We start from the raw sequence: 13,531 nt of genomic DNA on the forward strand, positions 1-13,531 counted from the left end.
ATCTGTTGTCATCAACTTGATTCAGACTTATAATGACTCTATAGGACAGAGTAGAAGTGCCCATAGAATTCCCATAGTTTTTCCCTAAACCAAGGGCGACATCTTTCTCCCGAGGAGAAACTGGTGGGATTCAGCAGCCAAACCGTCATTGAGCAGCAACTGCTTCTCCACTGCACCACCACCATTTGTAGCACATGATTTTGAGAACAAAATTCAATTCCTAGCACCATGAGTCGTGAAACTAACTGAATAATTATGGTATACTATAGTTGAGTTTGAATTGTGGTGCTGGCAAAGAATAGTCAAAGTACCATGGGCTGCCATATGGACAAACAAATCCATCTTGGAAGAAGTACGGCTAGAATGTTCCTTAGAGGCAAGGATGGTGAGACTTCATTTTACATGCTTTGGACACATTGTCAGCAGGAAACATCCTCTTGGAGAAGCACATCATGCTTGGTAAAGCCCAGGCGCATAAATAGAGGAAGGACCTCAAGGAGCTGAACGGACAGTGTCTGCAGCAATGGGCCTGTCAAGCATGGGGACTGTTGCAAAGGTGGTGCAGGACGAGCCAGTGTTTCATTCTGTTGTGCAAAGGGTTGCTATTGGCCACAATGGATTCAATGGCACCTAACAACCACATCAATAACACACAGCCATTAATATCTCTGTTGGCCATTGTTGACATTATCATGAAAGATAGAGCTATATACACAAGTCATGCAATTATGTAAGTAAAAGCAAACCACCTGTGTATGAACTTGTGTGCAGAGGAAATCATGTGGAATGATAACCACCAAAGTAGTGAGGATGTTTGACTTTGGTGAACAATATAGCGGATGCTAAGCTGTGGTCATGTGTGCGGAGAGCATGCATATTCTTCTTTCAAGAACAATGAAATCAAACAGAGTTAAAAGGAAGCAGTGCTCTATCACTCATGGGGCGTCAGAGTTGCTGAGCAGGCGATAGTAAAGACTCAGGTCCCTCTTCGCTGGGCAGGGTGAATTGTGGGAAGAGGGGTAAAAAACATGCAGAAGATTTGGTGGGGGCTGTTGAAATAGCTCCGGCTACAGGTACTTTACTTCTGAAATAAAATACAAATAGGGCGATTCTTACCTATTTTCTCCTCTTGGTCTGATGATCATGATAACATACTGTCAACTTTCCATCGAAGAGAACCTTTAAACACCTTTCAGAAAAGTAAACCATGAGAAAGGTGTAAAACGAGTGTCTTTCTCCTTTCGAAGCAATTTCAGGAGCGTGTATGTCAATAAGCACCAGCCCCTGCGGTTCTCAAGACAGTTCACATGCTGGCTCCTGCATTTCTCCTCTGTGCAGATGCCCAGAATCCATTCATTGAGCTCTTATGTGGACCATGTTGCCTAGCAACAGTTGGGCAATTGCTATGTGTGTTTCTTAATCACTGTAAAGTCATGTCTTTTTATTTTACATCAAAAATTAGAAAAAAATAAGTAGAGAAACACTGTGGAAACCAAACTGAGAAAGAATATGCCCAAATTGTATCTTCCAGTTAAAAATTAAATTCTTATATCTGAGTAAGTTCAAGTAGGGATTTTTTTTTTAATTAATTGCTCACACCTGATGGACAGAAGTTCTGAGACACCGTTTCTCCTGAGCAGTCTGAAAGAAAGGAGATCCCCAAAATTTAACGTTTCTTTCTTTGAAGAAGTTGATACCTATCAGGCAATGAGAGCTGAAGAAATAGCCCACTCACTCCTCTGTGAGACTGTGACGAGCCAAGCTTCATTGGAAGATCGACCTCATATTAGGGTTACTCTGATCCTTCTCTCTCTACTTTTATGGTCCTCCTGGAATCAATTTTACGGCCTTTCTTCCAACTTCTGGGATAATGAATTCCACTAATTTACTTTCTCCAGAATTGTTTCTTACCTGAGGGCTTCTATGATCAATAGCTAAGGTGAATTTTCATAAGTCAATACCACCCTGGAATATTCTGTAAGCTGTGTCCACAAAACATTCTATAAAAAATTGGAGATGAATGTACCATCTCTCAATAAATCCCCATTGTTATGCTTCTAGTGGTGGACCGCATCATTGTTCCTTCCCTAAAGATCTGTAGAGAGTAGCTGGTTTACTTCTTTTGTGGTGAAGCATGTTGTTTGAAAATCCCAAACTGGAGTATTACGAACAGGTTGGCAAGTTTTTCACCCACTGAGAAGTATTGGAGATGAACTGAGAGAAGAAACAGAAGGTACACAGCTGAGTTGGGGGCCTGGGATCTTTCATACAATAGAGAGCAGAACTGTCTAATATATTCCCCTCTTTATCTCTCAGAGTATACAAAATGAGTATACAGTCTAACTCCATTATGAAAATTAAAAACCCACTGTGGTTGAGTCAATTCTAACACATACTGTTCCTATATGGGGTTTTTGAGGCTTTATGAATCATTATGGAAACAGACAGTCTCATCTTTCTACAAAGGAGCAGGTGGTAGATTTGCATCATCGCCAGTTAGCCATTCCATGCTTCCCCAACAGTGTCACCAGGGCTCTTTAAACTCCATTCTAAGTAGTGTTTCTTTTTATTGTCATTATTTTATGGCTATTTACTCATTGATGGGGGAATCCCTACTTCTGTTACTCCAAGAATCAGTAAATAAATCATTGTTCATTCTTATTTCTCATCTTCAACAAGAAGCAAAGAGCTGCAGCCTTGAAAGTGATCCTACGATACAACCTAAGAACCAATCACCTACCTGATACAGGGCTGCTTCTGTGAATTTCCTTATAGACTACATTCATCTTCATTAAGCACCTACTACTTGAGCTGAACATCAGGCAAGCTCAGGCATCAATGAAATATTAAGCCCAACTGCTTCCACCTTCTTAATCCCTCTGAAACCCTATTCTAGTTCTCTGACAGCGTCTCAGGACCAGTTCACTATCACTAACCCAGATTGCTGCAACAGCCTTCCAACTGATTCCATTGAGAGACTGATGGAAACATTGTCCTCTTTCAGCTCGCTCCAAAGAATTCTGTATTCTTCATTCATGGTGAGGTTTCTAAAGGGTAAAACTTGCCAGGCAACACTCTTGCTTAAAACCCTTCAGCAGCTCTCCATTGCTCTGAGATTAAAATCCAAACTCCTCAATGTACCTGTAAAGGACTTTTAAAAATCTAGCTTCTGGTCTATCCCTTTTCTACTTTTTCACTTCCCAGCCTAGTGCATATCTTCAATGTTTTATATCTAGAACTTGTTCCTCACTTCTTTAGCGAATTCGTTCTTTCACATCCTTCAGGCATCAGCTTAGATGTCACTTTCTCTAGGGAAGCGACCTGGCTCACCCAAGGCTGTATTAATCGCACCTCTAGGTGTCTTTATGGCATTCTATTTACCTTTCCCATTGTTGTTGTTGTTGTTGAGTGACCTTGAGTCAGCTCTGGCTTATAGTGACCCCATGTACAAAATGGAACACGGCCCTGTGACAAGAGACCGTTGTTTTTTCTTCTGAGTATATATATATATTGCCAGCAACATAATTCAAGCACACCAATTCTTCTCTGGTGCTCCTTATTTATTGTCAAGGTTTCACGTATACAGGGAGTGATTGAAAACACCGGGGCTTGGGTCAAGTGCACCTTAGTCCTCACAGCAGCTCTTTAACATTAAAAGATCATATGCGATAGAGTTCCCCACTGCAATAGTCTTCTGATTTCTTGACCTCTGTTTTAATGAGCATTCGTTGTGAGTCTAGGTAAAATTGAACCCTTGAAGACTTCATTCTTTTCTCCATTAATCAGGATGTCATCTCTTTCTCTAGTTGTGAGGTTTTTTGTTTTCTTTACATTGCGTTGTAATCCAGACTGAAGGGCTGGAGTTTCTTGCTTTTGTTTTCAAAATCTTCATCAGTAAGTGTTTTAATCCATTTCATTTCACAAGTAAGTTTGTATCATCTGCCTATAGAAAATGGCTCACAAGCCTTCTTCCAATACCAATGCTGAGCCCTTATCCCTGTAGCCCAGGTCCTGTGTTATGTGCTAACCCTTCAGACTGAATAAGTGCCGTGAAAGTATGCAACGCTGATGCACACCTTTGCAGATTTAAAACACGCAGCTCAGCTCGCTGCCATCGAGGCAGTTCCAACTCATACTGACCCTGTGGGTGTCAGAGACTGGGACTTTTTTTTTTTAACCAGAGTAGAAAGCCTCCTCGATCTCTCATTCAGTATCCCCTTTCCTGTTCAACTGGCTGCTTTGGGGTTTATATACAGGTTCGACGTCAGCACAGTTTAGTGTTCTGGAATTCCCATTAACCACAATGTTATCCATACTCTCCAATGATCCACAGTCAAATGCCTTTACATAGATAACACAGTGTGAGAAAACACCTCTCATTTTAATACATATTAGCTAATGGTTACCTGACTGAGTTTTTGTCCTGTTTTGTTTCCCCTATGAGACCTTAAGATGCATGAAGGCAGGCACTATCTTATTTTGTCTGATTGCTCAGGATCATACATGAATATTAGCTGAGGGAACGTACAGCAAGCCATGAGGACATTTAGGGCTCTGAAACTGCCGTCATGGCCTCTTGATACGACAACTCTTCATCCAACTAGATGTACAGGCCCAAGCCTTTATGAACCATTTCTCACCTTAGTTGCTACCTTTCTGTAGTAGACCGAGGCATCGCATTAATAACAGGGACATTTTTTTCCTCCGTGAAAAAAATGAGGAATTGGAAGCAATTTTTCTAAAGACAAAAGAGAAGTAAGAGAATTGAGACTTACCTCTGGATCGAGCTGACTCAAAGTCAGTGCTTTTACCACAGTATCTTTTTACTTCCCTCTTCCATCATGGAGAGTGAGTCGAGCAAAGGAGTCCCTTTATTCTCCAGCACTGATTTACTTTGACATTGCTTCAGGTAGAGGTGCATAGCAATATTATAATTAGGCTTTGTAGCTCGTAACCAGTACTGAAGGTTTCATAGCAAAATATCCAAGGCCTTCAATCATCTGTTGCAAACTCCTAGTAAACTGCTATTTTTGACATGAAACTACTTCCTGGAAATGACAACTGAGCTATAAATCTATTTTTAAAAACTATTTTTCTATGAATTTGCCTTTTAACATTTTAAGTGAATGTATCAAATACAGGATTATAAATACAATTTGAACTAACTCCAAAGCTGAATTTAAAACCATCACTATATATAAATTTGGCTGTCACCTTCATCTTAAAATGAATCATGGCAGTTAACTTTGACCAAACATTCACTACCTGCTGGGCCGAGCCTTCAGTGTTTCAAGTTCATTACTGCATTCAGTGTAATAGGTAGGCGTTTTTATTGTGCTTACTTTATAGATGAAAAGCCTGAGGCTTGAATGTGTTACATAATTTGCTCAAGGTCTCACACTAGTAATAGGGTTCAATTATGGGAAAGATTTTGCTTGTTAGTGATCTAGTACTGCTATAACAAAAACCACACCTTTAACAAATATACATTTTATTGTCTCATAGCTCAGGAGGCTAGAAATCGAAATTTAGGGCACTGACTCTTGGGAAAGATTTTCTTTCTCCTTGGGCTTCGGGGGTTTGGCCCGGTCTTTATTCTTATCTATTCATTGGCCCTTTGGAGATCTCATGTGTTACATACAACCCCCTCCACCTGGGCTTTCTTGCTGCTTGCTTAATCTTTGATTTTCTCTCTCCAAAGGGATTGATTTAAAACACACTTTACACTAATAATGGCTTATTGAAAAAGAAATCCCTAGTCCCAAATTAAATTCTAACTATGGATGAGGTAGGATTTATAATACACATTTTTGAGGAACACAATTCAATCTATCACGCTTCAAATTTTTAGCCATGATGTTATATTCAAATTAAAGTGTCATTCACATGAAAATGAAGATTCCCGAGGCTGGCATTCAAAGTGTCCGAACTGATTTTCAGCCTTGTGATATCTCATATGTTTACAAGTTGTCCCAACTCTATCAGGACAGATCCCCAAATGTTCCCTCCCTTTACCCAACTCTATTTTTTTGTGTGTTTTCTATCTTCTCTCAAAATTGTCCTCATACCCCCTCTCTGCCTCTCAAAATCCTTCATCCTTCTCATATTTCAGGTCCATTGGAAGGGTGCCGGCTCTTCATTTCCGTTTCCCTCCAGTCTCTGCCATTCCTGATGAGGCTTTCCTTCACTTTGTAATCTCAAGGACTTTTATGTTTGCTCTTTGCTTCCAGATTGTAAGATGCTGAGGGCAATTGCTCGTCCTTACTCAGCAGAGCATAGGGCCTGCCATCAGTCCTTGAGAAGGGTCTGTGGAATTGAGTTGAGTCATTAGCATCAAAGGCTTTGCATGGTGCTTGACAGGGAATGACACGCCACATACTGCACAGCAACATTTTGTTTCCTGGTCTGTAAAATTATCATAAAGGTCTGCCTATATGATCTGATGCCCGTCAGGTCTAATTGGTCTTGGTCTTTCTCAGTGTTCCTCTGCCTCTCCCTATGCAAGGGACCGCTATGGCACGGGAGCATCATGACCTATCACAAGTTCGCTTCGCAATGTGAGAAATTCTCATCTGTGAGAAGACAGAGAATCCACGGTATGGAGAAGAGAGGCCTGGTAATCTAAACAGATATCTTAACCACAGTTGATTACTTATTTTTCTATTTGTCTCTTATCTGATGCCTCTTACTGTGGTTAATGTGAGAATTTTCAGTGGGTTCCTATAGTGCCTAATGGATCAAATACAATGGATGTTGGGAAACCTTCTTTATGTAATGGGTTGGAGGTTACAAAGTGCTTTCCCTCGACGCTGGTATTTTTAAAGATACTGGATAGCCAGTCATCTTCTCCCTTAGGTTCCCAAGCAGCTGTTCCAGGGAGGTGGTGGAAGAAATATTATTCTTAGAACAGATGTGCCCATGACTTCACTGTTTGTACAACCCAAAGGTTAAAGCTATATGAAGGATGAAGTAGTCAGTGTTTGTAACCCCCTTATTATGTAAGTGGCATTATTATCTTGTTAAGATGTCAACTTTGATAAGAGTGTTCGTGTAATCCTTCAGTTAAAAGTTGGATTATAAAGTCAAAGGGAAATGTCAGGAAGTATAGGAAATGAATTGCATAAGAGAAAATACACTAGAGGCAAACCCAGGTGAGAAAAGCAAATGCAGTTATTGTAATGGAAGGACAAATGATACCAAGGAAGGTGCCCAGATCATAGACTTGGATAGGTGTTCTTGAACTGAGAAAACCCAAGGAGCCAACCACTCAGTCAAGAAATGCAATGTTACTAACATTAATAACCAACCCTCTCCCTCAGTCACTGCTGCTCTCTCACAAAGATAGCCCGATCCTGCAGCAGCTACTCGGTGTATGGGTTTCTTGTCATATGTCTGTCGCAGACATTTTGCCGATTCAACTTTACAGATGGACCCCATATTGACAGCAATTGAAATAATTTGTTGTACTATCTTGTCCTTAAGCAATGCAACTTTTCCATCACTATAACTTGCAACCCCTTCCCCAATCCTCCCGTCGTAGGTAGCCACTAATAAATTTTAGTGTCTATACAATTTCCTTTCTTTCTTTCTCTCTTTAAATATAAGTGAGGTCATATAATATTCATATTGTAATTTACTTATTTTACTCAGCAAGTTCCATTCTCCCCATATTATAGCAATTCAGACTTTGGTTTTCCAGCTGAGTAGAAAATACTCCACTGCATGTTTGCATCATATTCTACTTCAACATTCATCTGTTGATTGGTATTTAAGTTGTTTCTACATTTTGGCGATTGTGCATAATTCTGTAATGAACACTGATAAGCAGAAGTCACATTTTAAGCTAGTCCAGTTTATCAGTGGCTTATTTTATGTCTAGTGTTTAAAATATTCTATTTAAGAAATCTCTGGATACTCAGATATGATGACAGATTCTTAAGGTTCCTTTTAGCAACTTTATTTCTTTATCTTTCATATTTTTAATTAATTGCATGCAATGTTTTACATGCTACAGGGTAGAGATTGAGACTGGATTGGATTTGGCTGTCTGACTGACCCAGCACCATTCATTGAAAAGACCATTTCTTCTTGCTGCACATCGTGTGGCCATTGTTTCAAATCAGCGTCATTGTGTGTGGATTTATTTCTAGGGCTATGCCGTTCTATTGTTCTATTCTCTACTACATCCACACTCCAGTCTTAATGGTGATAGCACTTTAAAATCTTGCTAGCTGATTGTTCTTTAAATTTGACTTGGCCAGTTTAGGTTTTTGGAAGTTCTGTAGAAAATTTAAAGTCAGCTGGTAAATTTCCTTTAAAAGTTCCAGAAATTTTTATTGTGATTGCACTAAATTTTAGATCAATTATGAGGAATATGATATATTTTCATTATTAATTTCTGCTAGTACACATGCTATATTTGTCCATTATTAATTACTCATTTAATTCCTGTTAATAAGCATTTTAATTTTCTGTATTGTATACTTTTGCATAGTTTTGTCCAGGGTTTTTGATGGTTTGCATGCTGTTGTTAAAGGCACCACTTGCCATTTAATTTGCTTATTATTTGTGACTGGTATGCAGAAACCCAATTTATTTCTAATTTTATTTTTTTTAAATTGATTAATTTTAAAACAGTTTGATTGGCATATAATTCAGCAATAATCCAATGCAATAGTTCAATCACATCAAGGAGAGTTATGCAGTCATCAACACAGTTAGTTTTAGAATATTTTCTTCATTCTTGTACTCATCGTTATTAGCTCCCTAATTACCTCCAAGGGACCATTAATCCAGTTAATGTCTCTATCAATTTACCTATCCTGGATTTTAAATGCAGAAAAACATTAAAAACAAATAAAAAAGAACTAACAACAACAAAGCAAAGCAGATTTTAAAACCTGCATAAAAAAGAAAGCAGAAAATGTGAAAAATTAGAATTTAAATGATTCAAGAGGGAGATCAAATGATAATGTATAATTTTCACTAACGACATCTGCAATAACCCACTTTCAAGCGCATTGTTCACGAGAGCAAGACTGCTCACATCCCTGGTCTGTGATCAGAGGCGATTTACCAGAGGCTTAATCCACATGTATTTCCCCTTCACGTTTTTGTTTTTCAAACCAAAACAAGTTTTAAATGGGTCAAAAGGGAGATCAAGGGATAAGATATTACATTTTAACCTAACCATCTCTGCCATAAACAACTTTGCAAAGATCTCTTTCTGATAACAAGTCTATTCACATCTCTCAACCATGGCGGCTTCTTCCATGTGCAGACCCTGCAAATGGATTTGGGGTTTCCACTCTCATCCTTTGCCTTATGCAAACTAAGTGTTCACAATTTAAGCTCTGATATCATTCTCTCCTTCAGATTTGGGTTTTATTATTTACAGTCCTTGGACCACACAGGCTGGCGTGCTCCTTCCATTTGGTCGATGCCTCCCTTAGATGGCGACTTCTTTGAAGACAAGCCTGTAAGACCCACCCCAGATACTATTCATTTTGAACGCCCGGCACCATCTAGGTTCTTCATCTCATTTCGTTGTAACACCCATAACCTCTGTGACCTTTTCATGAAAATAACCATCAAGCAGTACCAAATCACAGGAACTAATTGTTCTTAGATAGGGGCTAGAAATAAGTGCTAGCCCAAATCTAATCACATATTATAGTTTATATATGTCTCCAGTTCACCTTAGTGATATCATTGTCATTTTATGTTAGACAACATTATCAATCACCACTTTGCATTAGCATGAGGTAATTCTATTAATAGCATCATTAATTTAACAAATAGTATACATTTTAAAATACTGGTGAGAAAAAGAAATTATATGAGTATAGGCCAGCTATGAACCACAATCCATGAAATGTTGACTTGTGTACAGGACACTATTTACACAAACAAGGGGAATTGGTGATAGGATAAATCTTTCAAAAATATTCATTCATATGGCAGAGCCATTCTTACCAGATTAATACATATCATACATAATAAAGCAAGGAGGGCCTCAAAATAGCTAAGTATTTGGTAGTTCTGAGCCACCAGGACACCCTCAAGGCAGAAGATCTGAACCAAAGCCCAAACCAGTACTATGTCCTTGGGATAGCAGTCATCTGGGGCTGCGGGTGATTTTGAGGTAAATCCCAGTTCACTTAGCAGAGTTTCCACATCAAGTCCTTCTAGTGTGACCTATGAAGGATGGTTTGCAGCTCAAAATAGCAGAATCTAAAGTCCCAGTAGTCTGCAGCACATGGCCTGGGACATCAAAAATTGGTTAGAAACTAGGTAAGAAATGTCCAATTAGGAACATAGTACCAGGTGTATTCTTCCTGTGGGTTCTATATTATTACTGTTAAGTGATTTTTTTTAACCAATGGTAGATTATTTCTCCCTACATTCCTGCCAACATAAATGTAATTGCCTTCTCTGACACATACATGGCCCCTCCCCCATCTTGACTTGAATTTTCAGCAAGGTGTCTGATTCTGCATTATTTTTTGCAGTTAATTAAGGCAGTTCTGTGTACACAACCATGCTTCTTGTGAGCTGTGGTGCTTTTATTGTTTGCACTGGGTAAGAGCTCAAATACACTGCTGAAACGAAAACAACGATGCCTTTCTCTTGACGCCATAGAAAATTTTCCAATATTTTCCATTTAAGAACAGTATTTGGTACAGGTTTTTCTTGGCTCTTCATATAAATTAGGAAACATTCAATCCCTTGCTAGTTTGCTTAATTATCCATTTAAATCATGAATGAGTGACATATTTCCTCAAATGCTTTTTCATAAGTGTTGATATGAACATTCCTGCTTGTTTCACTAAAGCGGTGACCGGTGAATTAACTTGCTTTAAGTTTGAAATTAATCTTATGTGACTGAAATAACTCTCATTTGTTGTTTTATCTGTTGTTGCATTTAATTTGATGTACTGTATCTTGTTTAAGATCAGTGCATCGATGTTTATGAGTCAAATTGGCCTATAATTTGTCCTTTCACATTTTGTTGAGTTTATTCTGATCTTGGTTATCTACAAGATTTTATTGAGGAGTCAGAAAACCCAAAACAATGAGAGCCAGGGGGTCAGAGTGGAGACCCAAAGCTCATCTGTAGGCAACTGGACATCCCCTTACAGACAGGTTATAAGGAAGAGACAAGCCAGCCAGGGTGAAGTATAGCACTGATGAAACATACAAGACTCCTCTAGTTCTTTGATGCTTCTTCCCCCCACTACCATGACCCCAGTTGTACTTTACAAATATGCCTAGACCAGAGTATGTACATTGATACAGATAAGAACTCTCGACACACAGAATCCAGGACAAATAAACTCCTCAGGAACAATAATGGGAGTATTGATACCATGAGGGTAGGGGGAAGGTGGGGGAAAGGAGGAGAAAGGAAGAATCGATCACAACAATCTATGTAGAACATGTTCATATGATCCATTTATTACCTTTGGAGTTGAGTACAATGTGTTATGAAATCATGGGAGATAACTAGGCCTCAGCTGCCAAACCACTGAGGATCTTAGCCCAGGAAAGTTAACACAAAACTTCATATCACATATGCTATTAACTGTCCTGCTGACATATGGAGTTACAAGTTGGATTGCTAACTACAAGGTCAGCCATTCAAACCACCAGCTGCCCAGTAAGAGAAAGATGAGGCTCTCTCTTCCCATGAAACCCAAAGAGGAGGCGTCCTCATTCTCCCTCCCGGCGACATCATGCACTACAAGGAGAAGGAGCTGCAGGCGCTCTCCCGGCAGCCGGCTGATATGGCAGCCGAGCTGGGCCTGCGGGTCCCCAAGGAGGGCAGCGTGGTGAAGCGGTGGCTGATAAAGCTGGTGGCCAATTTCCTCTTCTACTTCCGGACGCACGAGGCCGAGCCCATCGGAGCCTTGTTACTGGAGCACTGCCGAGTCACCCGGGAAGAACCCAGTGCCTTCTCCATCAGCTTCCTCGAGGACATGGAGAGGAAGTACTGATTCGAGTGCTGCAGCGAGGAGCACTGTCAGGAGTGGATCACAGCCCTGAGCAGGGCCAGCTATGAGTTTATGAGGCGGAGTCTGGTCTTCTACAGGACCGAGATCCAGAAGATGACAGGCAAGGACCCCCTGGAGCAGCTGGGCATCTCCGAAGAGGCCCGGTTCCAGCTGAGCAGTTTGAAGGCATGAGCCCGACCCAGAGGCACCTCCTTGGGTAGGGTGCAGGACTGGCTGCTTCATGGGGCCATGTAAGGCAGCTGGATACCAGCACCCACCTCCAGAAGGCCGCCTCCCCAGCAGCCCTCCTGGAGTGGCAGGGAACTTCCCAGCGGAGGCTGAATGTAAACAAGCTGTGAAGGGCACCAGGGCTGTGCTCACCTGAACATGCCCCTGCTACTGGGGCTAGGTGCCAGGCAGGGTTTCCCCCAGTGGGCCTCTTGATGAAATAAATGGACCTCCTCCCCACCCCCCCAAAAAAAAGAAACCCAAAGAGGAAGTTCTGTTCTGTCCCACGGGATCACTGTGAATCAGAATGGATTCAATGGTGGTCGGTTTTGCTTTTAAATGCATAACAGTCTGTGGAAACTATGTCTTTCTAATGAATTAATAGTTTTGTTATTCATCAATATTCCTCTTTACCTCTGAAATGTTTCGCATATTAACATAAGATTGGAGTTTTACAAACCTATCCCAGATTTCTTTTAACGTTCACATGATACATTTTCTCCCCATATTTTACTTCTGTCTTTGCATTAAAAAATTGTCTTTCTTATAAAAAACAAATATATATATTTTAAATCCAGCAGGACCGTCTTTTTTATTTTCAATGAAATATTTGAGCAATTACACTCCCATATGCTGGGTTTTATGTTTACTATCCTAATTTTTGTTTTTTGTCAGAATAAGTTTACAATTATTTCCTCTTCTCTTATTTTATGTTAATAATTTTCCATTTATTATCATATTTTCTCAGTTATTAATTTAAAAATGTATATTCCTTTAGTGGTTACCAGAGAGCATATAGTGTGTAACCATGCTTAGTTTAGATTTGTACTTTACCACTTTCCAGACAATGCTAAACCCTTTAACCCTCTGACTCTATTTATCCTCTTACTTGCCTTTATATTATATGTATTAAATTTCCCTATGTTTTAAATTGTGCTGACATTATTGCTGTTGTTTATACCATGAAAACAATTTAGATTTACTCATATGTTTATATTTTTCATTGCTCTTTGATCTGATTTCAGCAGCCTGTTTTCCCCTGGGATCATTTTTCTTCACAAGGATAATTCCCTTTCAAATTACCTTTAGTACAGGCCTGATGATGAAAAAATTTTCTAAATTTTTGTGTTTGGATACTTTTTTAAAACTTTTCTTTGTATGTCAAGCACATATGTACACTTGTTGCCATCATCATTCTAAAAACATTTGCCTTCTACTTGAGCCCTTAATATCAGCTCCTCATTTTGCCCCTCCCTCCCCACTACCCCCTCCCTCATGAACTCTTCATAATTCATAAATTATTATTTTGT

The 13,531-nt window shown here is 39.6% G+C and overlaps 1 pseudogene; it reads left to right on the plus strand.

The window, feature by feature from the left end:
• The first annotated feature begins 11,735 nt into the window (after positions 1-11,735).
• LOC101661232 lies at positions 11,736-12,416 on the plus strand (annotated as a pseudogene).
• The last annotated feature ends 1,115 nt before the right edge of the window (positions 12,417-13,531 follow it).

This window comes from Echinops telfairi, unplaced genomic scaffold (assembly GCF_000313985.2).
Source record: "Echinops telfairi isolate 266 unplaced genomic scaffold, ASM31398v2 ScPeMD7_7469;HRSCAF=8507_0, whole genome shotgun sequence".
Classification (NCBI taxonomy): domain Eukaryota; kingdom Metazoa; phylum Chordata; class Mammalia; order Afrosoricida; family Tenrecidae; genus Echinops; species Echinops telfairi.